The sequence below is a fragment of the Cervus canadensis genome, chromosome 15 (genome assembly GCF_019320065.1).
Source record: "Cervus canadensis isolate Bull #8, Minnesota chromosome 15, ASM1932006v1, whole genome shotgun sequence".
In the NCBI taxonomy this organism is placed as follows: Eukaryota; Metazoa; Chordata; class Mammalia; order Artiodactyla; family Cervidae; genus Cervus; species Cervus canadensis.
In genome coordinates this window covers 7,236,195-7,263,550 of record NC_057400.1, presented here as the reverse complement: position 1 = coordinate 7,263,550, position 27,356 = coordinate 7,236,195, and the positions used below count along the sequence as shown (strand labels likewise).

Here is a 27,356-nt window from a genome sequence, read left to right as displayed (position 1 = left end):
ATGAAAATATAAAATCATAAATTGAGAGGCTATCAAAATGTTTACCTCTGCCTTCCCCTCCTTCCCCAATTTTTTTTTTTTAATTGTTATTTAAGCACAGTTGATTCACCATGTTGTGTTAGTTTCTAGTTTAAGCTAAGCGATTTGCATACATATGTGTATATATATATTAATATATATATTCTTTTTCATATTCTTTCCCAATATAGATTATTACCAGACACTGAGTATAGTTTCTGTGCTATGCAGTAGGTCCTTGTTGTTTATCTATTTTATATGGTACTCTGTATATGTTCCCTCCATTCCTCTCCTTCCATTTTGCATCAGTTTCTCCTTAAGGTTCATATGAAGGAGATTTACGAAGGAAAAAAAAAAAAGCCCTGAGCAAAAACATGCCAAGGGACAAGATGAACTGGGGCCTCAGGTTGAAGAAAGAAGGATAAAGATACAGTCACGTCGCAGAACAGTAACATCCCCAGCCCCCCACCACTGCCAAAGATGTCTATGTCCCAATCCCCAGCAGTGCTAACCTGTTAGGCTAGACAAAGGGGAGTTACGGTCTCTAATCAGCTGATCTTAAGTAGGGAGGTTATGCAGGAGAGCTGGACATAATCCTCAGTTCAGTTCAGTTCAGTTCAGTAGCTCAGTCGCGTCCGACTCTTTGAGACCCCATGAATCGCAGCACGCCAGGCCTCCCTGTCCATCACCAACTCCCAGAGTCTACCCAAACCCATGTCCATCAAGTCGGTGATGCCATTCAGCCATCTCATCCTCTGTCGTACCCTTCTCCTCCTGCCCCCAACCCCTCCCTGCATCAGGGTCTTTTCCGATGAGTCAACTCTTCGCATGAGGTGGCCAAAGTACTGGAGTTTCAGCTTCAGCATCAGTCCTTCCAATGAACACCCAGGACTGATCTCCTTTAGGATGGACTGGTTGGATCTCCTTGCAGTCCAAGGGACTCTCAAGAGTCTTCTCCAACACCACATTTCAAAAGCATCAATTTTTCGGCGCTCAGCTTTCTTCACAGTCCAACTCTCACATCCATGCATGACCACTGGAAAAACCATAGCCTTGACTAGACGGACCTTTGTTGGCAGAGTAATGTCTCTGCTTTTTAATATGCTGTCTAGGTTGGTCATAACTTTCCTTCCAAGGAGTAAGCGTCTTTTAATTTCATGGCTGCAGTCGTCATCTGCAGTGATTTTGGAGGCCAAAAAAATAAAGTCTGACACTGTTTCCACTGTCTCCCCATCTATTTGCCATGAAGTGATGGGACCAGATGTCATGATCTTCATTTTCTGAATGCTGAGCTTTAAGCCAACTTTTCCCCTCTCCTCTTTCACTTTCATCAAGAGGCTCTTTAGTTCCTCTTCGCTTTCTGCCATAAGGGTGGTGTCATCTGCATATCTGAGGGTATTGATATTTCTCCCGGCAATCTTGATTCCAGCTTGTGCTTCCTCCAGCCCAGCGTTTCTCATGATGTGCTCTGCATCCTAGTGGTCCTTAAAAGTGGAAGAGGGAGGGCTGTGAGAAGGGCTCCCGCCACCCCAACTTTGCAGGTGAAGGAAGGGGCTGGAAACCCAGGTGTATATGGCTGATCTCTCAAGCTGGAAAAGGCAAAGATGCAAATTCTCCCTTCAGAGCCTCTAGAAGACTCTGATTTTAGCCCAGTGAGACCTACATGCTGTGTTCTGCCTAGTCGCTCAGTCGTGACTCTTTGTGACCGCCATGGGCTGTAGCCCACCAGGCTCCTCTGTCCATGGGGTTTCTCCAGGCACGAAGACTGGAGCGGGTAGCCTATCCCTTTTCCAGGGGATCTTCCCAACCCAGGGATCAAACCCAGGTCTCCCACATTGCAGGCGGATTCTTTACCAACTGAACCACCAGGGAAGCCCAGTGAGACCCATGTGGGATTTCTGACGTACGGAAGGCCTGCAGCAGGGAGCTGGAGGGCCTAAAGGCAGCTCTAGGGGCAGGAAGACACAGGACCAACTGGACTGAATTCTTCCCGGGCCACCAGGGCCTCGGGGCAGGGAGGAGGCATAAGGCACCTCCCCCTGCTGGCCCTTCTCATTCCCAGGACTGGCTGCTAAGAGTGTGGAGCTCAGTGCAAAGTGAAAATGCAGGGCCCCTGTTCACAGTTATAAAGAACTTTGAGAGTGTGGCAGGGCTGTTCTGAGCCTGGGACCCCATGTGCCTGCACACATCACGTGCCCACGAAGCCAGCTCTGCTTGTAATGATTGGGACCCACATTGTCACCTGGCCGATGGAGCCCGGGTTATTCAGGAGCTCTTTCTTGGGCCTCTGGCTGCTGACAAGCTGCGTGCCTGGTCACAGGCCACAGCTTCCTGAATCTCTCCTAGTTCTCCCATGGTTGGCCTTTGCCCCTGACCAGAGACTTTAAAAGGAGGATGTGCCTGATAGATTCATATTAACAGAAGCTTCTCTTTGTGCTTCTGCCTGCCTGGCCACCCCTGAGCTGCTTCCTTCTGCTGTTGCTAAGGATGCTTCCGCACCCACAGGTGGGGGCCCACCCAGTCTGAGAGAGCTCAGGTTGGCAGCAGGAATCATAGGCAGAATTTGTACCTTAAATTAGAGCAAGAGGAATAAACGCCCATTCTTCTGGAGTTTAGGATCCCTGTTTATGTTCCTTCCGTAAAAACCTATATTGTTGCAGAACTCACATAAGCGATAGCCATGTGTGACCCCATACACCCACCTGCCCAGGCTCCCCTGTTTCTGCCCACCCAGTGACTGAGGCTCTGTGTTCAGTCTGCTGGCCCAGCTGGAGTGGGCCCAAGAAAATCTTGGTTTTCTTTTTTTTTTTCCTCTCATTTATTTATTTAGTTGTGCCAGGTCTTAGTTGTGACCTGCGGGATCTTCAGTCCTCGTTGTGGCAGGCGGGATCTTTAGCTGTGGCATGTGAACTCTTAATTGCAGCTTGTGGGATCTAGTTCCCTGACCAGGGATTGAACCCAGGCCCCCTACACTGGCAGCATGGAGTCTTAGCCACTGGTCCACCAGGGAAGTCTCTTATTTTGATTTTCTATTGCTATTTTCCTTGTGCCTGTATTTCTACTTATGTTCTTATTTTTGTTCTTCCCAGGAGCAGTTTGCTGTGTCCCTGATATAAGCCATTTTTTTGTTGTTGTTGAAAGAGATAGGGTAAAAACAAACAGACAAACCAAATTCTAGCTTTTTTTTTTTTTTGAAGCCATTGAAGACATATCAAGGCCTCCCTGCCACTATTGAGCAAATTCTTTCCCAGGCTGGTCTGAGTTGCACCCAGACTTACACTAGGCTTTGTTCCAAGGGGGTGGAGGTGCCAGAGGGGAGACTGCAGCCTGAAAGACATCCAAGGAAAAAGGCTTCATTTACAAGCGCCCGCATCACACGGTTGGCAGTGCTGAGCTGAGCTGTCTCCCAGCTTCCAGGGGAAAATGAGAGACATTCCCCCAGAGCTTCCCTTTCAAGCTCTCACAGCTGGAAGGGTCGCACAGCCAAGTTCCACCCTCTTCAATGCAGGTTGTCACTTGGATGCCAGGGTCTGCTGATCTATTTGTCAAATACCTCATGTGAGAAAAAGACCCATCACACATCTTTCTGCTTATCCATCCTTCAATGCCCCATTTAGCACAAAAGAACCTCACTCTCCCTTTTTCTCTTCTGCTGCAGCTAAAAGGCCCCTCCCAAGAGAAAAATTACAAAGGAAACAAAAGAAAGAAAGGCGATTTCTGAGCCGACCCCTCATTTGTAATTCTGCACCTGAGGCTGTTTGTTTCCTTAAACTGAGAACAGGAAGGGCGCTTGGGGACCCTCTCATGTAACCCCTTATTTTACAGATGGAAAAGCAGTTGCCTGGTGAGGTCAAGTGACTCATCCAACACCATACAACTAGCAAGGGCATGGGCAGGGTCAGACCCACATCCCCTGATCCTAAGCTAGCCTTTACCCACTGCGCCACTGACGTTTCCTTATGACCACAGTCACAGACTCTTGTAAGATTTCGTGATTCAACTAGACGCCGCCCTTGCAGAAGGACAACATGAGACAGCCCGGTGGCTTCTAGGCTGTTTTAAACCAACAACCCAAACAGTCAAATTTAAGAACCCAGCTTATTTTTCTTGTCATGCGGAATTCATGCAGACGTTCCCTAACTCACAAATAAACTGTGTTCTAACAGTGTGTTTGGAATTTGCTATTTAGGACGCAGAATGTGTTTTCTTCCCAGGAAATCATGTGATCTGATGTGGTGAGAAGCCCAGGCCAGGTCACAAAGGCTGACTTAACCAAGAAATAACCACAGTGGAGTTGAAACAACCCTCTGTCCTATTGTTTCCGAGCAGAAGCATATTCTAAGTTTCAAGTGGGACTAGTGGAACCAGCAGGGCTTCCCTGCTGGCTCAGCAGTAACTAATCTGCCTGCAATGCAGGAGACACAGGTTCGATCCCTGGTTCGGGAAGATCCCCTGGAGAAGGGAAAGGCTACCCACTCTAGTATTCTTTCCTGGGAAATCCCATGGACAGACGAGGCTGGCGGGCTGCAATCCATGGGTTGCAAAGAGTCAGACACGACTTAGTGACTAATCAACAACAACAGGTGGAACCAGCAAGCTCACCAGGGCCCCCGGCGGAAAGAGGTCTGGCCCAGATAGCTAAGAGGCCCCACAGACCCGTGAACTGGGCATGCGCTTTGGATGTGAACATGGAGCTGGTTTTGAGTCACCTCTGCTAATTAATAACTGGGCTAGTTCCTTAAGTTCTCTGAGCCTCTGACAAATGATGATTCTAACACCTCACAGGCGACATACAAGCACGAAAGAAGACAATGCACTAGAAGGACCTAGTAAAGGCTCTTGGGTCTGTAGCAAGCCATCATTTATCACTGTAGCAGCTCAGGAGAGGGGCGGGGGTGGCCCTAGCACTTTGAGGAAACGGGATGCTCCACTGGAGGAGGGACTCTGGGGTGAGGAATAGTCCAGCCACAGCCTGATGAACCGGAGGCAGTGAGGGGGCCCTGGGCTCTCAGCCCCACCCCTGTCCCTTAGGCAGCTGCTGCGGCTCCACCGCTGACCGAGGGGAGCGGGGCCCTAGGGAGCCCCTCCACGGCCGCTGCAGGTAACCCCACTATTGAAAGGGCTGGACTCAGCAGTGTGCAACTATAAAGCAGGCTGCCCTTCGCAATCATCTTCGCCTCCCCGGGGACCATCTCCTGAACCTCCCATTGTGTTTCAGGGCCTTTTCATGTCTCATTTCAGTAACTAAAATGTACCGACCAGTGTCATAATCAAACTCAAAACCATTAGATTTAAGCTCTGTGCTGGCCTGCTGCTGCAGGCTGAGGCCTACTTCAGGCTTAGAAGCTGCTGTGGCGAGGGGAGGGGGTCTGTGTCATCTGCTGCTTCTCTCTTCCAGCTCCATCCCAACCCCAGACTCCTTCACCAGGTTTCAGACCACCTGAGGTCAGATTCCACAGACAGAGGGCCTGGGAGCTCTGGTCGAGTCCTCCGGGTGTCTGATTCACTGAACCTCCCTCTGGCCCAGGACTGCGGCTCCAGAGTGGAACCTCAAAGCCTTTTGCCCTTGTCTGGAGGGGAAATAAAAGTGCCAGAACCCTCTCCCAAGAATCTGGTACCCGATTGTCCTTATCTGCCCGGGGCTGCAGAATTTCCAGTATGCCAGAACTGGGACAGCCCCAGCCAAACCAGGAGGCACTGGTCACCTTACTCAGGGGGGTGCACAGGGCACACTCCTCAGCTGCCTCCAAAGGAACCATTTCCTTGTGACTCTTCAGCCTGGGTTGACCAGTGGACTAGAACTGGCAGACCAGCTTTATGGCCTCTCAGCAGGTTCAGTAGAGTGGGTCTACCTCGCTCTAAGGTGTAGATCCTTGGCATTTTCTAAGTGGTTGCCTTGGAGACCTCTGCCTAAATGGGAACCCATCCTCCCAAGTGGATCAGAGAAATTTCCAGTGCTGGGGTGAGTCCTGAACTAAAGAGTCCCCCGCCCCACCCCACCCCTGCCAGGTGCTTAAGGACATTTCAGTAGGGATTTTCAAGAGAGAAATTGTGCAAGTGGATATAGATCATGGCCTGGTCCAAATTTTAGCTCCTTTCATTACCTTGGGCTGTGTTACCTCAAGCAAGTTGTTTAGCATCTCTGTTCCTCAATTTCCTCACCTGTGAAATGGGTTAACAATGGTACGTACCTCCTAGAAGACCTTAAGGATGATGAGTTAACCCACATTGCGCAGTGTCTGGGACCTAGAAATTGCATAATAAATGTTAGTTCTATCAACATTATTACAACAACCTGGGATTGGGTAATAAAAACTATTAAAAGTTTCAAATCTGTTGCAGGCGTATTTTCCTAAGCTATTTTCTCAACTTGAAAGCAGATTAATGAGTCAGTGTTGCAGAGGCTCCAGGGAAAGGGCACATACGCATCCACTGGTTGGGAGAGTTCTACAGTCTCTTTGGAAGATCATTTAGCAATAAGTTTCGAAAGCCCTAAAAATGCCTTTGACCCAACAATTCTGCTTCTAGGAATTTATTCTGAGGAAACAGAGAACTGGCTAAAGATTAATGTGCGTTATTATTCACTGCAAATATACTTAACATAAGAAACGCCTGGAAACAATCCAGACATTTTTTCGAATTGGGTTATAGGTGCTTTAGCACGTTGTGTGAGTCCCTGCTGTACCAGGAAGCGAATCAGAGATGTGGATCCATCCACCCCTCCCTCGCGGACCTCCCTCCCCCTCCCCGGCCGCTCTATCTGGGCCGTCACAGAGCTCGGAGCTCGGCTTCCTGTGCCTCAGAGCAGGTTCCCACTAGTTCCCTGTTCCACACGCGGCTGTGTGTGTGTGTGTGTGTGAATCCCGCCCGCCCCTTTTCCTCCGCCCCGCGTCTGCAAGTCCGTTCTCCTCACTGGCATCTCTATTCCTGCTCTGCGAATAGGTTCCTCTGCACCGTTTTTTTAGGTACCACCTGTATGTGTTAATACACAATATTTGTTTTTCTTCTTCTGGCTTACTTCACTGTGTATGACAGATTCTAGGTCCATTCATGTCTCTACAAATGACCCAATTTCATCCCTTTCTATGGCTAAGTAATTCCATTGTATATATGTACCACATGTTCTTTATCCATTCATCTGTAGATGGGCTATGAAAAGTGATATCATTGGTCTATATTTATTAACATGGAAGATGTTCACAATATGTATAGTGTATATATTTATAGAGTATACATTTTAAACTGTATTTTCTACAATATAAAATAGTGTATATTCCAAGGTTTTTCAGAGCATAGGTATTATTAAAGTCCACCTGAAATGAGAATGTATACATAATTTTATAACTTGCTTCTTTTTTGGCTTAACATTATATAAGAACTATTTTCCACCATATAACAAAGCTTCTACAAACTTCAATAGTAATAATACTCATCAAATTGATGTTTCATGATTTAGATAATCAGTCATTTATTATTAGAGCAAGTTATTCCAAATATGTTTTTGTTAGGTATATATTGTTAACATTTGGGGCATAATTTTTTGTTCACTTTCAGGAGTAGTATTTTCTTAAGAGTAACACCCCAAAGTCAAAGCAAAGTGTGTTTGAGAGGCATATAAATATTTTTAAGGTTTTCAATATATACTGCTTTCCAACTCCATTATCCCAATTCACACCAAGCCTTGGTCTGAAGTCTATGCTTTCCATTTAATACAGCTTTCCCACTCTTCTCAGTAAAGAAAGGAGATTGCGCTTCACACATAATGCTTTCCAAAGCTTTCCTTTGAGCAGATCATCCTGAGAGTGATGTTTCTGTCATGATGAGCTCTGGTAGTTGACGATGAAACTGTGCACCAAGTTACCACAGATACAGAAAAAAAAAAAAAGGAAAAGAATATTTCATGGTAACCAAACCCCTACACATACTCACCAACAGATCGGTCTATATAGAAGAGTAATTGATTAGGCAGTATTACCTCAACATAAATTTCAGCAAGTTTTAAGTGCTTCTTTAAAATTTGTTTTTCAGTTCAAATTATCTTAAGTGCTTTTGAATTGTTCTTGAGTAAACCTTTATTTCTGATTAATTTTGTATATTTTTTTCAGAATTCTGTAAAAAATTTTTTAAAAATCTATCCTTTTAACTTATTATTGTACTATCCGTTTTATTTTATTTTAAATTTTCTTTATTTTATTATCCTTTTTATTGATTTATTGATTGGCCATACTAAATGACTTGTGGGATCTTAGTTTCCGAACCAAGGACCGAACCCACGCCCTTGGCAGTGAAAGTGCTGTCTTAAACACTGAACAGCCAGGGAATTCCCTCAGATTTCTTGATTATGCAAAGATCAAATGTATTTAGAAAAAAATTTTAGTGGGAGCCTCAGACAAAAACTGACTGGAAGAAGCTTCAAAATGTCAAACACTCTCTTGTTCTATCACAACAGAAGCTAAAAGAGTCTACTTGATAAAAGCATGAAATTAAGGGAAGGAGTCATAAAAAATCACAACTAAGCATATATAAATCATGAAAATGACAAGACAAGTTTATAAGAATCAGATGAGGTCAGAAGCAGTACTTCATTAAGAGGAAGAGATATGTTTTGAGCATAAAAAATGATTTGAATAATCCCCAATTTAATGAAGAAAAATGAATCATATGAATATACTTTTCAAAGATTTGCATTCTTGGTGATTTGACCACAAAATATTGACATCAACAGACTCATAACAGGCTGCTACTAAAAGTACATTGCTCAGCCGGTCAAGAATCCACCTGCAATGTGGGAGACCCCAGTTCAATCCCTGGGTTGGGAAGATTCCCTGAAGAAGGAAATGGCAACCCACTCCAGTTTTCTTGTCTAGAAAATCCCCATGGACTATGCAGAGAGTTGGACACAACTGAGCAAGTTTCACCTAAAAGGACATTGAAAAATAATCTAGCAAAAAAAATGAAGATTATATATAGTGTATTATAGCAATTTGTCCTTCAGTAAAACACTACAAATATTGTTATTTTCCTGAATTTTGTGATTTTTTTCAGTATCCATTACTTTTTAATAAATAAAATGTAATAAATAACATTTTAATTTTTTAAAAAATTTGTCATGTTTTGATTTCCCCAAAATTAATGTTTATGTTTATGCCTAATTTTGACTTCACCATTTGATATTCTCTTCTCAGAAAGGGTTCTAGTTTATATAAGCCTCAGATTCCCTAAACCATGGTTCTGCCCCGGATGAGAGTATATGTGCATGTGTGCGAAGTCGTTTCAGTCATGTCTAACTGTTTGTGACCCCATGGATTATAGCCTGCCAGACTCCTCTGTCCATGGGATTCTCCAGGCAGGAATACCAGAATGGGTGGCCACGCCCTCCTCCAGGGGATCTTCCCCACCCAGGGATTAAACTCATGTCTCTTCTGTCACCTGCATTGGCAGGCAGGCTTTTTACCCCTAGCTCCACCTGGGAAGCCCTGGCTGAGAGCATACATGATTGGAAACGTTCTCAGAGATGATTCAGATCCAGAGCTCACCTCCATCAGCGCACCTGCCGTGTTTTGTAACAAGAAGGCTCAGCACAGCCAAAGAACCTTTGGGAAGGAGAATACAACCCCAGGAAAACTCTGCATAGCTTCTATGGGTGAAAAAATGGGTCAATTCACTGCATTTTTGACATTCGACACTCATTTACTGAAGATCTTCTACATACACCAGGCACTGGGATGCAGGTGAATAAGAGGACACAAGTGAGAGAGATGGATGCGGACGAGAAATCCATTTAGAGCCGGCACCCCAGCAGGGCACAGCCTCAGGGAGACTCGTCTTCCAGTCACTGTCATTCAATGTGGCTCCGGGTCCCCTTCCCTCCCCTTCCCCGCGTGATGTCTCAGGCAGGCAGCGTCTCTAGGTCCCTTTAAGACACAGGAACACTGACTGGAAGTCTGATCCAGGTAATAATCCAAATGCTCAATTTCACTCCAAGTGTCTCTGTCCACTAGTTCTGTGGTGGTAGAAGGGAGAGGCTGGGAGTTATCTCCAGGGACTCTCCCTCCCGTCTTCCATCTCCCACTCATCAGCCAGGGTAATGGATGAGAAATGTGGACGGGGAGGGGTAAGGAACAAGGATGAAGGAGCAACAGGAATCTTATTTGATTGCTTCAGTAGTGATCTGACATTGGGGTCCAATAGCTAACTACCACGTGGGCCACTTCTGTGGACTTCTTGGAAAACCCACAAGGATTTCTGCCGCAAAGCTTCTGACTCAGGGTTGCCAGATAAAATACAAAATGCCTAATTAAATTTGAAGCGCGGATAAACAATAAATACCTTTTTTAAAGTGTATCTCTATTTGAGATATTACATGTGACACTGAAAACGCACGAAGAACCCATTCATTGTTTACCTGAAATTCAAATTTTAATGGCCACCCTGTATTTGTATTTGCTAATTCTGGTAGTTTTCACACTGAGGTTAGGGTGTGTGTGTGGGGGAAGGGCTTGCAGTAGCCCTCAGCCTCTGGTTTTCCAGCGGTCCATCTCTCTCCACTGGTTCTCTTTGTCAGCCCTCCCCAGGCAGCTCTCTTGGGTAGGGTCCCTTTCTTTTTTTTTTTTTCCATTTATTTTTATTAGTTGGAGGCTAATTACTTTACAATATTGTAGTGGTTTTTGCCATACATTGACATGAATCAGCCATGGATTTATATGTGTTCCCCATCCCGATCCCCCCTCCCCCCTCCCTCCCCCTCCCATCCCTTTGGGTCTTTCCCAGTGGCAACCAGCCTGGCAGCTTGTCCTCATGCATCCAACCCTGGGCTGGTGATCAGTTTCCCCTTGACATAGTATACTTGTTTCATGCTGTCTCTCAGAAAATCCACTCGCCTTTCCCACAGAGTGTAAAAGTCTGTTCTGTACACTGTTGTCTCTTTTTTCTGTTTTTTTTGCATATAGGTTATCGTTACTGATCTTTTTTTAAATTCCTAATATGCGTTAGTATACTGTATTGGTCTTTATCTTTTCTGGCTTACTTCACTCTGTATAAATGGGCTTCCAGTTTTCATCCTCTCATTAGAACTAATAAAATGAAATTCTTTTAATGGCTGAGTAATATTCCATAGTAATATGTAACCACAGCTTTCCTTATCCATTCGTCTGCTGATGGCATCTAGGTTGCTTCCATGTCCTGGCATTATAAACAGTGCTGCGATGAACATGGGGTACACATGTCTTCTTAGATCTGGTTTCCATCGTGTGTATGCTCAACATATAAGCCCTATATATGACAACCCACAGCAACATTATCCTCGAATGGTGAAAATTGAAAGATTTTCCCCTAATCAGGAACAAGACAAGGTGCCCACTCTCACCAACTATATTGCAACACAGTTTTGGAAGTTTTTGGCCACAGCAATCAGAGCAAAAAAGAATAAACGGAAATCCAGATAGGAAAGAAGTGAAACTCTTGCTGTTTGCAGATGAAATGATCCTCTACATAGAAAACCCTAAAGACTCAACCAGAAAATTACTAGAGCTAATCAACAAATATAGTAAAGTTGCAGGATATAAAATTAATACAGAGAAATCCCTTGCATTCCTATACACTAACAATGAGAAAACAGAAAGGGAAATTAAGGAAACAATACCATTCACCATTGCAACAAAAAGAATAAAATACTTAGGAGTATATCTACCTAAAGAAACAAAAGACCTATACATAGAAAACTATAAAACACTCATGGGTAGGGTCCCTTTCAAGCAGACTCCAGGAAGTCTCCCCAGCTCATGAGTCTCATCAGGTCCATGGAAACCACACACCTTTGTCTCACTGCCTTTGGGGACAGGGTTGCATTGGCCCCCACTTCTCCGACCCATCCTTACATTTCCCCAGACACTTACAGGTACAGGGCATGCTCCCCTTGAAGTCCTTCTGGCTCACCTGGAGGTGAGGAGAGGCTGCTGTTCCCCCTCCCCAATGGAAGGGCAACAGGAATGTGCAGACCCAGCCTCCAGCCAACCCTCTCTCTCCAGAGAAACCCTCTGACTTGTCCTTCAGAGGCTGGAAGTGGGGAAGGGCTGAAGCTGACAGAGAAAGTTTCACCTTCTCCTAGCTTGACCTGCGTGGGGTCTTGGCACCTGACTTGGTGACGGGGCTTCTCTGACTTTGAGGCCTCTGCTGAAACTTCTGTGTCTCAGGGGAAAAGTCCCTGTTAACATCCAGTTATATGACCTTCTTACGAGTGACGGGCAAACGGGGCACAGTGGGAGCTAGGAAAGAACTCATTTAGCTGGGTCTGGGGCAATTAGGAAGGGCTTCCTGGAAGAGAAGCCCCCCAGCAGGCCCTCATCCAGTGCTGCTCAAACTTTAAAGTGCCTGTGATCCCCGGGACTGGAAAAAAAAAGCAGATTTGCACAGATATACACCCTATATATAAAATAAATAAACCACAGGATTCACTGATTTTTTACTGTAGCACAGGGAACTACGTTCAATATCTTGTAACAAACTATAATAGGAAATAACCTGAAGCTGTGCAGCTGAAACTAACACAGTATTGTAAATAAAAAAAACTTTTAAAGAGCAGATTTGACTTCTATAGGTCTGGGGTGGGGCCTGAGACTCTGCATTTCCTGCAACTCTGCCGCACTCTGAGCAGAGAGGGGGTTGCTCAGCCCCTGACGGGGAGGGCTGGCACTGCAGGCAGAAAGGCAAGTGTGAACACAGAGGAGGAGTTCAGGGTGGGTCAACGTGCCTTCGTAGATCCAGCCTGCAGGTCAGAGGCTGAAAGGGACCCAACCACACTGGTGAGAGGGGGATGCTGGCAAAGTCCAGAGGGGTCCCGACTACACCTGGCAAGGCTAGAACAGGACGAGCAGGCTGAGTGGGTTCTAACAGTTAGATCCTGTAAAAAACCACTTTATGAGCAAGCCTACATAACTGCATTTCACAAAGGCGAGTGAGCTTTAATTATGCAGTGAATCTGATGGCTTGACCACAAAGTGCCTGGGACACATGCATTCAAGTCTTACTTTGGCCAATGCCAGCTGGCCCTGGCTCACTGTAGCTCACACGCCTCTGTACCTCTCAACTTGCACAGGAGATGTGAGTCATCTGCAAAAGGTCTACCATCGCAGGTGACTTCTAGCAGAGGGTCAGCAAATTATATTGCCTCACCTTGACTGTGGGAGGCAGAATGTGGGCCCCTCACCAATGCAATGCAAGAGATATGAGTCGTGGTTTCAGTCCCTGGGTTGGGAAGATCCCCTGAAGGAGGGCATGGCAACCCACTTCAGTATTCTTGCCTGGAGAATCCCATGGACAGGGGAGACTGGCGGACTACAGCCCATGAGTTCGCTAAGAGTCGGACATGGCTGAAGCGACCTAGCACACACCTACAGATGTCCACGCCCTAATCTCCAGAACCTATGAGTGCTACCTCACATGGCGAAAGGGACTCTGCCAGTGTGATTAAGTTAAAGCTTTGAGGTGAGGAGAGTCACCTGTGTTATCCTGCTGAGCCCAATCTAATCACGTCTGTCCTTAAAGGTGAAGAACCATTCCCAGCTGTGGACAAGGGGAGAGAGGTCAGGGAGATGGCAGGAGGAGAAGGCCTGACACTGGCTCTGAGATGCAGTGGTTCAGGCGTAAGAACCAGAGAGAAGCCTCGAATTGCTAAGGACAGCCCCCAGCTGACAGCCGGCCGGGAAGTGGACATTCAGTCGTACGACCCCAGGGAACTGAGTTCTGCTCACGGCATGGCCAGGAAAACAGAGGCTCCTCTGGAGCCTCCACAAAGGAACCCGACCCATGTCGGTCTCCTGACCTACAGAACTGTATGTAAACTGTGTTGTTTGAAGCACCAGATTTGCTGCAATGGCCTGGAAAACCAAGGCCCTGCCAGGAGACTTCCCCCAATCCTGGTGAGGGGAGAGCCTCTGGCCTGATGCTAGGAAGAGCTTCCCTGTGCTGTCACACCCAAAAGCTGAAACTCCCCAGATGCAGCTGTTTTCTGAGAACAATGAGTTGCTTGTCAGCCTGAGGGAATGGGATGACAAATCCACTTTGCCAAAGCCCTGAGTGCCAGGGGCAGGCCCTCCTCCCTCCAAGGCACAATGGTCCTTGAAAACCGGCCTGCAGTCCTGCTCCCCATCTGGCTCCTGTGTCCTCTAGCTTTGTCCAGAAAGCCCTCTCAGTTCTGCTTCGGGAGCAAAGCTGTGTGGACACCGCACGTGGAGTACCCACACATCTCCCTCAGTGGTTTTGGAGAGGGACCGCTGCCTGGGTATGTCGATGGTGCCTTCATTAAACCCATGGGCCAGTTAGAGCAGCAAGGATTTGGAGCTGATCCAGCCCAATCGTGTCATTTTACACGGAAGGAAGGAAGGGGAGAAGGAGGAAGCTGGAGTGAACAGCCAGAAAAATCCCTCTTCCAGTGGCAGGATTCCAAGGGATGGCGTGACATGAAAATTAGAAGGCGAGGAATGTTGAGAGCTACCGGACGCGGTGCCATCATCCAAGAGGGCATCCCTGAGGGCTGACAAAACCACAGAGCCCCAGGACCCCCAGGGCTCAGAGAGTCCAGCAGTCCGGATGGGCACTTAGTGGGTGGGGGTGGCCTGGAACAGGGCTTCAGTGGCCTCTGTCACCTCCCCAGCAAGAGACCATGTGATCAAGGTCACCCGCCAGATAAACAGAGCTGCCCGCACCTCCGAGTCCAGCTTCTGAGAACCGTCAATCTGTACAAGTTACTAAATGGACACACTGTTTCTTCCACGCTGCAGATTGTTTTCTAAAGGTTGACTTAACCTAAAATAATTACTTCACCCAACAGTGACTGTCGTCTCCCCTCTGCCAGGCACAGAGCATTCTGACTCTCCCCCTTGAGCCCCGTCCCCCTGGACCCCAGTTCCACAACCTCCCAGCCTGACACAGGAAGCAGTCTCTCTTGGCCTCTGACCTCTTCTTTCTTCCAGGATCTATTTTTGATTGTCCTCCTTGGCTCAGTAAATACGTGGAGAATTCCAGGCCGGCCTCACAGGCAGACACCACCCCTCCCCCACCTTGGCCTGGGATGAGGCCGGATCTTGGCCCCGGAATAAAGCTGCAGGCCAGACTCTGTAGGGGAGGGTGGCAGACGGGGAGATCCATGAAGACTGAGCACAAGCACTGCTCTCTGGAGCAGTCAGCCCCCAACTAGACTGGGATGACAACCTTGACCTCCCATCATGAGGGTCCCCAGTTTCCCTGAAGTAGCCTCCAGCCCCCGCAGGGCCACTCCCTGCCAGCCCTCGATGATTCATGCCATTAGTGCCGGAGCTCCTCTGAAATGCCTTTTCATGCGGTGTGTTCAGAGCAAGGCCTCTGCCACCTGCAGCGGGTCTGTGCGGAAATGCGGGGAAACTGCAGAGAGTTTATTTCTGTCACCCATTGTTAGCTAAGAATATCCAGGTGTTCTAATAACGGAGGGACCAGCACAGGAAAGCCTATCAGATGGTGGAAAGGATGCTTGAGCTCAGGATAAGGAAAACAAGCCCCTGGACCGAGCTCAATGGTCTCAGCAAATCTCTTCTACGCAGTTCATTGGCCTCACTTTCCTCCTCTAGGGAGAAAAATGAGCCTGTGCGTAGTTGCTCTGCAGACCTCAGAGGGCTGTGAGGACAACCCAAGAGGAGAGAGTGTGCGTGTCCACCTTCTCTCAGGCCCCAGCGGCCAGAGGACAGACGAATTCACGGTACAGGTATGGCAGCTCATGTCTCCAGCAAACCCCCCGCCCCCCACCCCACCATGGAAGTTTCACCAGAGATATTTGGGGAGCTCCTGGTGGCTCAGATGGTAAAGAATCTGCCTGCAATGCAGGAGACCCAGGTTCGATCCCTGGATGGAGAAGATTCCCCTGGAGGAGGGAATGGCTACCCACTGCAGTACTCTTGCCCAGAGAATTCCAGGGACAGAGGAGCCTGCTGGGCTACAGTCCATGGGGTCCCGAAAGAGTTAGACACAACTGAGTGACTAACACCCTGGGAGTGTCTCAGGAGAACCGCCCCCCTCCATGAGTGCCTGAGACGCTCTCCATTCACGTTCTCATACCCCCCAGGAAAGGTTAAATTCCAGGGTTCTCAAAGCTACAAAACCCAAGAGGTATCAAAAAGGATCTGTCCCCTCTGAGATCCCCCTCCATCCCCACCCCATCTCCCTCACAGCAGGATGACACCTGAAGGCAGATATGCCAGGAACCCAGGAACCCAAGCTTCAGGCCAGGCCAGGGGAACATAGCCATGCCAAGGGTCGGGGTGCGGGACTAGGCCCTGGGCTGAGGTCTCACACATGCGCCCACTGAATCACAGGGCTGCCCCAAGATGAGCTTCATCCTCATTCTTGTTTTACCGAGGTCACTCAGCTAGGGACAGTAGGTGCCAGGGCCAGGTGGTGAATGTCATTTTGACTACTTAGCATCTAGATATACTTTAAATAAATAAATATATATATATATTTGACTTTACCAGGTCTTTGGGGGCTTCCCTGGTGGCTCAGTGGCAAAGAATCTGCCTGTAATGCAGAAGATACAGGTTCAATCCCTGGGTCAGGAAGAGCCCCTGGAGGAGGGCATGGCAACCCACTCTAGTATTCTTGCCTGGAGAATCCCATGGACAGAGGAGCCTGGCTGACAGTCCACAGGGTCACAAAGAGTCAGGCATGGCTGAAGCGACTAAGCAAGCAGGCATGTACCAGGTCATTAGTTGAAGCATGCAGAATTCTTATTTGCTGCATTTGGGATCTAGTTCCCTGACCAGGGATGGAACCCGGGCCCCCTGCATTGGGAGTGCAGAGTCTTAGCCACTGGACCAGGGAAGTCCCTGGATATATTTAATACTTATTCTATGCTTTCTTCTGTAAGTTTTATAGTTCTCTTTTTAAGTTTATACTGTTGAAGTATACTAGTTTACAATGTTGTGTTCATATCTGCTGTACAACAAAGTGGTTCAGTTATATATTATATACATATATACATCGTTTTTCATATTCTTTTCCATGATGGTTTATCACAGGATATTGAATATAGTTCCCTGTGTTATACTGTAGGACTTTGTTGTTAATCCATTATAAATATAATAGTTTGTATCTGCTTACCCCATACTCCCAATCCATTCTTCCGCCACCCTCTCCCCCTTGACACCACAGATCTGGTCTCTACCTCTGTGAGTCTATTCTGTTTCATAGATAAGTTCATTTTTCTCTTTTTCTGGCTGCCCTGTGTGGCTTGTGGGATCTTAGTCTCCAACCAGGGATTGAACCCAGGTCCTTAGCAGTGAACACTCAGAGTCCTAACCACTGAGCTGCCAGGGGGGTGTCCTGTGTCATATTTTAGATTCCATATATGATGATATCATGTATTTTTTCTCTCTCTGTCTGACTTACTTCACTTACTATGATCATCTCTAGGTCCATCCATGTGGCTGCAAATGACATTATTTCCTTCTTTTTATGGCTGAGTAGTGTTCCATTGTATATATGTACCACATCTTTACCCGTTCATCAGTCTGTGGACATTTAGATTGTATTCATGTCTTGGCTATTGTAAATAGCACTGCTATGAACATGTATCATTTTTTTTGGCTGGACTGGGCCTTTGTTGCTGCAAGAGGGCTTTCTCTAGTTGCCCTGCACAGGCTTCTCATTTTGGTGATCATCTTGTGGAGCAGAGGCTCTAGGGATGCGGGCTTCAGTGGTTGTGGCACAAGGGCTTACTTGCTCTGTGGTTTGTGAAATCTTCCCAGACCAGGGATCGAGCCCAGGTTCCCTGCTTTGGCAGGTGGGCTCCTATCCACTCTACTACCAAGGAAGTCCTATATCTTTTTGAATTAGAGTTTTGTCTGGATATATGCCCAAGAGTGAGATTGCTAGATCACATGATAGTTCTATTTTTAGTTTTTTTGATGCACCTCCATACTGTTCTCTATAGTGGCTGTACTAGTTTACATTCCCACCAAGAGATAAGAGGGTTCTCTTTTCTCCACACGCTCTCCAGTATTTATTATCTGTAGACTTTTTAATGATGACCATTCTGGCTGGTGTGAGGTGGTACCTCATGATAGTTTTGATTTGCGTTTCTCTAATGATTAGCGATGATGAACATCTTTTCATGTGCCTGCTGGCCATCTGTATGTCTCCTTTGGAGAAATGTCTTTTTAGGTTTTCTGTTCATTTTTCAGCTGGGTTGTTTTTTGCTATTGAATTATATAAGCTGTTTGTATATTTTAGAAATTAGGCCCTTGTCAGTTGTATCATTGTGGTTGTTCAAAACTTTGACCCTTTGACCCTTGAGGGAGACAAGACAGGACACAAGGCCCATAAGGGGTTCTATGAAGTGGCTTGAAGTGCTGTGACAAGCACGTCCCCCCCATCAGGTAGCTGGTCCCCAGGCCGCCTCTTGAGGCACCTCTCCTCCTCTGGTCCTGGCCCAGCCAGCCCCTCCCACCACCCAGTGATTCTGTGAATTACCCATTGATCCTCATGTAAATTCTCTCCTGCTTAAATTAACCAGAAACAGTTTCTATTTGCATCTAAATCCCAGACTGCTACAATGCTGAATTCAAACCCTGGTATCTCTTCCTGAAAATCCCATCTGCTTTCTAAAATACCATTCGTGATACCCTACTAAAGCTCATACAAATAAGACATCACTGTTATTACAGTGCTTTACACTGGACAATATTCTCATGAAATAAGTGATAGGGCGGTGGTAACTCTGGGAAAAAGCAAGCTCAAACCAATTATAACAAGTTTTGAAAGGGAAAGAGCTACTCAGGTCAGGAAAGCAACAGTGTAAATAGGAACCACTCAGCTGAGTGATGAGATTCTACCATCTGAATTCAGCTGTAGTTTTTAAAAACTTCCTTTATGGTTTGTGTATGGTCATTGTTATGGAACCTTGAATTTGTAAGCCAGAAAAGACCTTAAAAATCATTTAACTTATTCACATCATTTCACAGTTAAGGAGACTGGTGCCGAGTCAGGTTACAAGGCTTGTGTCGCCTTATACACCAAGGTAGCTGCAGAACCAGGACTGGAGGCAGGGCAAGGGGGTGGGGTGGGATGGGTTCTCTCCTCCCTGACACGTCACCATACTGGAAAGGGTGATGAAAATAACCCTGAAATTCAGAAGGTAACCCCCATAAAGAGTGGAAAATAGAGTATTAGTTTAATTATCTAAGAAACCAAATTGGGCATTTGAGCACGTTATATTTGTAATAAAAAATGAAATAATTTTTTTTTTTTTTTAATAATTTTTTTTTTTAAGGTCTTGTTTCTGAGGTATTATCCCCGGATCTGGGGTTGGTGTGGCTTGGAAAATATTTTTTATGAAGTATCATTGATTTACAATGTTGTGTTAGTTTCGGATGTAGGGCAAAGTGATTCAGTTATATGTACATAACTGTACACATATATGTAACTGAGCATATTTATATTCTTTTCCAGGTTCTTTTCCCTTATGGGTTATTACAAAATATTGAGTATAGTTCCCTGTGCTATGCAGTAGGTCCTTTTTTAAATCTATCTTATACACAGTGGTGTGTCTGTTAACCCCAAACTCCTGATTTATCCCTCCCCTCACCTTTCCCCTTTGGTGACTACAAGTTTGTTTTCTGTGTCTGTTGAGCCTCTTTCGTTTTGTGAATAAGTTCATTCCTGTTATTTTTTCAGATTCCCATACAAGTGAAATCTTTTAAATAAGTTCTCCATGTGATTCTCATATGAAACCAGAATTGAGAACCCCCAGGTTAAAGCCTTGAGGGTCCCCAACAATGTATTAACTGGGAGAAATAGTGTGATTTGCTATTATGGTTGGATGAGTCACTTTCTCAGATTAGCACCTGGGGGACAAGGAGGCTGACAAAATTCAACAGAAGACCTACTTGATTTGTTTTGGGGGACAGAAGTGAGTATCTCAAGAAGGGTGCCTCAGGGACAGCCAGAGGGCCTGTGTTAGTCAGCTAGGGCTGCCAGAGCAAACCATCACGACTGTTGTGGCCTGAACAACAGAAGCTTATTTTGTCACAGTTCTGGAGGTTGGACGTCCCAGATCAAGATCCAACAGGGTTTGGTTTCTGCTAAGAGCTCTGTTCCTGGCTGGCAGAAGGCCACTTCATTGTCACATGGCCTTTCCTCTGAGTGTGTGTGGACAGAGAGAGAACTCTCTGCTGTCTCTTCTTATGAGGCCCTGAATCTTATGGGATCAGGGCCTCACCGTTAGCACCTCATTTTGCCCTAATTACTGCCTTAGAAGACCCATCTCCAAATATGTTCCCATGGGAGATCAGAGGTCCAACATGTGAATTCAGGTATTGGGGGACACAAAATTCAGCCCTTAACAATGCCCAAGGAGTGGAAAAGAGAGAGGAGGAAAACAGGCCAGCCCAGGGACGGCCTTACTTGGTCTCCAGAGCTGGCCCCATTTGCTCCATGTCTTCTTTTCTCCCCACCACCAAGCAAGGACTTGTAACTTAGGAACCCGCAGGCAGTTAGGGTATTTGTTTTACTTGGAAGCCCCCAAATTATGTTTAAAAATGATTCTGGGTTTCTTAAGAAAGACAGGTTGGGGAAAAACATCTGGAATGAAATGCATCCACAGACCGTTTACATAGACCAAAAGAGAAAAAAAGAAAAAAAACCACTCCAAATTATGCTATTCTTAACAGTGCCAGGAAAAGCATGAACCCAAGGAGGTGGGCAGGGGATGGGCAGGGGAAGCAAACTAACCAAGCTGTAAGAGAACGTGGAGGAAACTGGTGTGTGGGTGGGTCTGGGAGTCTTTGCTCTCACATTATGGAAAGAAAGAAGCTTCATTTAAGTAATTTTGAGCCTTTCTCAAAAAAGTAATTTTTATGTGTGGTTCTAAATTACAGACTTGAGTCAACTCGGAGGAACTTCACACAAGTTTAGTATCCAAGTTTGCCTCCTCCCCAAAGACGGTCTTTGTCCATGGTCTTTGTCCTGTCCCCATTAATACTGGTCGTCCTCTAAGAGTACATGTGTTTCTGGAAGACGTTTTTCTCAACAGCTGTGTCACTGTGTGATGCTGTGATATAATAAGGAATATATATCGGGTCTTTGTCCCTGGTTCCTGGCACAAGAGTGTCTAAAACCCTTGGAATTTCCTGAATGATTGAGGGTGCCTGGGGTAAACTAATGAGTTTACTCTTGGATGAGGGAATCATAGACAGCTTCAGAATGGGCCAGCCATGAATTAGAGGGTTGGAACTTGCAGTTCAGCCTGGCACCTTCAGGAAGGGGAAAGGGGGTGAGGGTTAAGATAATCACCCCTAGTCAATGGTTTAATCAATCATACCTATGTAATGATGGAGAAGGAAATGGCAACCCACTCCAGCACTCTTGCCTGGAAAATTCCATGGATGCGGGAGCCTGGTAGACTACAGTCCGTGGGATCACAAAAAGTCGGACATGACTGAGTGACTTCACTTTCTTTCTTTCTATAGTTCCTTTTGGAGAAGGAAATGGAAACCCACTCCAGTGTTCTTGCCTGGAGAATCCCATGGACAGAGGGGCCTGGTGGGCTGCAGTCTATGGGGTTGCAAAGAGTCGGATACAGCTAAACAACTAACACACAAACACACCTATGTAATGAAACCTTCATAAAAACCCCTAAACCACAAGGCTCGGAGAACTTCCAGGTTGCTGACCACATTTAGGTCCTCAGAGGGTGGCATGCCCAGAGAAGGCATGGGAGTCCCATGCCTCACCCTGTATCTTATTCTATGCACCTCTTCTATTTGGCTTTTCCTGAGTTGTATGTAGCCTTTGTACTAAACTGGTAACAGTAAATAAACTGTTTTCCTGAGTTCTGTGAGCCATCTAGCAAACTATCAAGCTGAAGGACAGAGTCATGGGACCCCTCTCTATGACCAGTTGGTCGTAAATATAGGAGGCTGGTGACTTCGGATTTGCAACTGAGTTTAGTCACTTCCCTGGGGGCTCAGACAGTAAAGCGTCTGCCTACAATGTGGGAGACCCAGGTTCGATCCCTGAGTCGGGAAGACCTCCTGGAGAAGGAAATGGCAACCCACTCCAGTATTCTTGCCTGGAGAATCCCATGGTCGGAGGAGCCTGGTGGGCTGCCGTCTATGGGGTTGCACAGAGTCGGACGCGACTGAAGCGACTTAGCAGCAGCAGCAGAGAGCCAGTGCCCTAACAGTCTGTGTAGATTCCTTTAGAAGGGAAGACAGCAGGAGGAAACCCACATTGACAGGCATCTATTAGGGGCCTCATAGAAGTTATGTCTCATTCTAGATCAGTTCCATGAGATTGTTATCATTATGCACATTCCACACATAAGGAAGTTGAGTCTCAAGGAGTCTGAACTCCAGAATCAAGCCAATCCAGCTCCTCCACCCACTGGTTGTGATTTTGGGAAGTTACTTAACAATCTATGTCTTAGGCTCTTCATCTGTAAAATGGCAAGAACAACACATTCTCTATTATAGGGTACCCCAGGGGATAGAAAGAATACATTGTGTTTAGCAGAGAAATAAGCAATCAATAAATACTAGTTACCACTATTGTCATTGCTATGATTAAAAAGCTGACATGGTTTGTTCGAATTCAAGTTGCTATCAAGAGTTGAAGCTGGGATTTGCATCATTGCCTTGGTCCAAAGTATACATACTCTTCATGACTCAACACCATCTTCCTAAGCTGACGGTGAAAGACAGACAGAGACACCTTCCCCCAAGGAGTGTGGATTTGGTTGATGTTACCTGCTGGCCACAGGGTTTATTCTGTGGTTTTTGGTTGGATATGGGGGCTGGTTCCCTGGCACCTGCTGTAACATAGGAGGAGGCCTGGGAAAACCTGGCTGACTGTGCAGTGGGCAGGGCCAGAAGATGAGAGCCAGCACTGGGGACACTGGCTTGCCCGGTGCTGGAGGGGGCACAAGGTCTGAGCACTGTGTCTGTGGGCTTGGCGGGCCAGCAGCCCAGGACAGTCGGGGGAAAGTAGTCAGAAAGGCCAGCCAACTACCCTTCAGGCTGCTCCAGACTCACTGGGGAGCTGGTGAAGCACGGATTATTCATTTACCAAAAGGTTACCTTGGGTTAGGGTTTATTAACTGTGAGCTTTTAAAAAGAGCATATTCATTGACTCTCATGAAAACTTGAACCTCATGACATAATGTTGTTGGCACAATGTTCTAATCAAAGTTTCCCCTCACTCCTGTCCCCCGCCCTTTATTCCTGTCACTTCCCTTATTCAGCGAAGCTCCTTGCAACCTGTCTTCTCTCTCTCTCCTTCCCACTCCTTCTTCACTGACATCTGCCTTCCACCCCCACCTCTTCCTTGAAATTGTCTGGCAAAGGTCATGAATGAATATTGAATTCCCAATCCCAGGCATCCTTTCCTACCCACCGCTTACTCAGTCAGCTCCAGGGTACTTGGCACCGTCAACCTCTATGGCAGTCTGGAGGGGTTCTCTTCCCTTGGAGCCTGGGACCGTCCTCTCTCCCCACCCCAACTGGCCCACCATGGGGGCCCGTTCCCAAATGATGGTGCTCACTCCCCAGGATTCTTTCCTTTCCTCCTTCTCTTCCTCCTCCAGACACTGTCCTTATGACCTGTGCTACATCACAAACCACTAACTCCAGAGCAGGTTTGGAGACCTGGGCTGCAGATCCATGTCTTTAGTTGAATTCTGGATAGTTCTACCTGGAATCTCACAGGTATCTCCAGTTCACTTTCTTCTAAATTGAATCCATCCTCATCATTTTCAAACCCACCCTCTTTTATCATGTGCTGCTGATCCTGGTGACTGATTGTGCCACCCGTCCAACCACCTGGGCAAGTGAGAAACCTGGGCCTCACCTGGATCACGTAATAAATGATTGAGTTATGTTCCTTCATACCTCAAGGATCTCTGGTCTCTTTTTTATCCACAATTTCCACCCTGGCTCAAGCACTTATCATATGTTTCTCGGTTATTACAATGGTCTGAAACTGATCCTGCATCCCACCCCCCGTCTGTGCTCCCCTATCATCACAATGGACTTTATAAAACATGAAGGCAATCACATCTCCTTCTACAGTTCTCCTCTGCTGCCAACAATATCTATGGCACACAAATGCAAAGGCGATCCACCTCTCCATTCTAATTCCTATTCTTTCTTCTAGATTACACTCTCCCTATGCTGGTTGCAAACAACACACTGCTGTAGCTTTGATGACGTGGGTGGCTTGCGTTTACGTATAACACTTTCGATCTTTATAGCTCCATGGTGGGAGGCCAGAATTAAATGTGGCTGGGCTTGCTGAAACCTCCAAATTCAAATTTCCATATCTGCAAAATGGAGACATATGACTTATTCAGAAGGGAGACGGGAGGAGTAAATTAATAGACATGGCACATGTTAAGTGTCCAGTCAGTGGTAATAGCTCTAAGTGCTTCATATTTGCTAGTTCTCTTCATCTTCATAATAATCCTGTGCGGTAGGTACATATTATTAACCCCATTTCCTGGATGCAGCAGAAAGCACAGGGGGTTTGAGTATCATATTGGTAAGCTAGGACCGCAGACTCAGTGGCCTAAACAACATAAGTTTATTTTCCCACCACTCTGGAGGCTATATGAGCAAGATCAAAGTGCAGGAAGTTTGTGTTCTCTTAAGGTCTCCTCCTTGGTTTGCAGATGGCCACCTCCTGCAGTGTGTTCATGTGGTCCTCTCTGTGTATGTGTCTACATTTCTTCATCTTGAAAGTACTTCAAGGGACTTCAAGAAAGAACTTCAAGAAAGAACCAGGGACTTCCCTGGTGGTCCAGTGGTTAAGACTCCACTCTTCCAATGCAGGGGGTGTCGACTGGATCCTTGGTTGAGGAATTAAGGTCCCATGTGCCATGCAGTACAGCCAAAAATAAAAATTAAAGAAAAAGAACACTAGTCACACTGGATGAGAGCCTCTCCTTAATGATCTCATTTTAACTTACTTTTTAGAGATCTCCATCTCCAAACACAGTCACATTCCAAGGTATTATGGATTAGGATTTCAACATACAAATTTGGGGGAGGACGTAATTCGGCTCAGAACAAGTACCCCGTCTAATAACACCCAGATTGTTTCAAGGACAGGACTAGAATCCTGGCAGGGCAGCACAGGACACCCTGCCCTTAACCATGGTGCAAACCTACCTCCTCCTGACTGCAGGTCATTCACATTAATCCCTTTACTCTAACTATATGCCCCAGAGTTTCTAATAAGCATGTTACAAACTACTTTGAGACAGACACAAAAATCTAAGAACTAATTTCTACAATGCTAGTATAAGGTTAATAACATGTCCTCAACCATACCGAAATACCTCCACTTTTTTTTTTTTTTTAAAGCTCTCTTTCTCCACTGAATTGATCCAGTAACTAATTGGTTTGACATCATTGATACCCAAATAATTCAGCGCAAAGTTAAAGCTCTCACCTTGTACATGAAGGAGTTTGGAAAGAGCTTCAAAGACACTTTGACATTTTTTGCTCTTTTCAAAACTGCCATTTTATGTTGTCTTCACTTCACAGGAGCTTTAAAATAGGACCACTTGTGGCTGCCCATTTGGTTAAACTTGGCTTTTATCTGGAGCAATGTGCTCCACACTCACAGGATTTATCTAGTTTTTTTTCCCCCATTTGGTTGGATTTTAGCCAAACTTTCAACAATCCGAGGGCAGCCTTAAAGGTATATCCCAAGAACTGGAGCGCGTACCTTACGTGTCAACAGTCACAGGTCTCCCATACTTGGTCTCAACTGTGTGAATACCCAGAGATTTACTTCTCATAAAGAGAGAGAGAATGAGTGTACAGACTCTGAGGTCAACCCTTCTCCACGGGTCTGAGAAGTTTTGGGGAATGGGTGCTGTGTTGTCTTCATCTCTGCAAACCTAAATCCTGGCATAATGCCCAGTACACAGGCACCAGAAGGCATTGAACTAAGTCCAGTGCTCAGTCCTGCTGGTGGGGTTAGAGGTCCTTGGATCCCTTCTGCTTCAGCCAGGATTTAGAATAGGGGTGGAGTGGCAGAATAGCCCCAAAGGACTGGTCACAGCATCCTCTCGTAAAGGTGGTAGACATGAACTTAGATGAGGGTTGATGGTATTTGAGAAATGGTCAAGTGGTTGGAAAACATATAGCTTCCTCGAATGACTGAGTTGGAGGGCGGTACCAATTTATGTGTGTAGGTTCTGATACATACTTGTAGAAGAAAGATCACCTTACAGTTATGCTTTATAGTGACATCTGCTCCCTCTTCCCTACACACCAAATGAAGATACAATTGCAATTGTCTCCTGTTGGGTTTAAGTTTCTCCTCTTTTCCCCCAATGACCAGATCAGTGTTCCTGTGAAATCCTTCCCTCCCTTCTGCATCCCTTAAGCATAAACATTCATATACGGAAAGATTCTGATACGTATGATCACTCCAAACATCATATGCCCAAAACAAAAACAAGGCATAGCCTTGGAAAAACTCTCAGTTTACCACTGTGATTAAACTGGGAATATCCTAAAGCACTAAAAAAAAAAAAAAAAAAAATGAAAAAAGCTTAGGACAAAGACCCAGTTGTAGAAGAAGTGGTAACAATCTAGGGTGTTGAGCCTGCCTGCTGGAGGTGGGGAAGGACAGAGGTACAGCTAGAAGTCTGAAAGCTGTCAGTCTGATGGTGGTTATTTATTACTGTCTAAGAGAGAGACACCTGCATGGAGTGGGTGTGAGCATTGCATTGCTGGACGGAAAGCTCCATCACAGGGCAGGGCTTCACCCTCTGTTGCTAAATAATGGTCTCGGGCCTGAAGACCTTCATCCTGGAAGGAGGATAGCCTTAAAACAAATATCAGTGTCTGGCCCCTGGAAAGGGGAGTGGTTTGCTTTTAAATTTGTTTCAAAAGGAGAGTGATATTTGCTTTATAAACCAGTTTGCAAAAAACCTTTTAACTCACAGGCAGTACCAAGTGCCTGATCATGTGGATGTTCTGATAAGATCAGAGTTTGGCTCTGGGGAGCTGAGGCCTGGGACCCTGGCCCTGACGGCTCCACAGGGCTGTGACTGAGGGGGCAGAGGGGTCCACAGGCCTCCTGCTCAAATGCACAAGAACAGCCTCTGTGTCCTGCTACTACTGCCACTGGTGTGTTTTTGGACCTCCTGTCTTCTTCATGCCCCCACCTTCATCCAGAGCATGACCAAGTGCTGCCCTGCAGAGGGCTTGTCACCAGCTCACAAGTTCAGAAATTCAGATTAAGCCGTTAAAACCTTTAAGAGAGGTAAAACAGAGAAAATCATTTCTGTTGAACAGTGGGGC

General features: G+C 46.1%; 1 long non-coding RNA gene across 1 annotated transcript in view; it reads right to left on the bottom strand.

The window, feature by feature from the left end:
• Window positions 1–27,356, bottom strand: part of LOC122453826 — a 48,482-nt gene that overhangs the window by 12,027 nt on the left and 9,099 nt on the right. The window contains exon 2 of the long non-coding RNA XR_006273190.1: window positions 6,210–6,264. This is a non-coding gene — a long non-coding RNA (uncharacterized LOC122453826). The remainder of the gene's footprint in view (window positions 1–6,209; window positions 6,265–27,356) is intronic.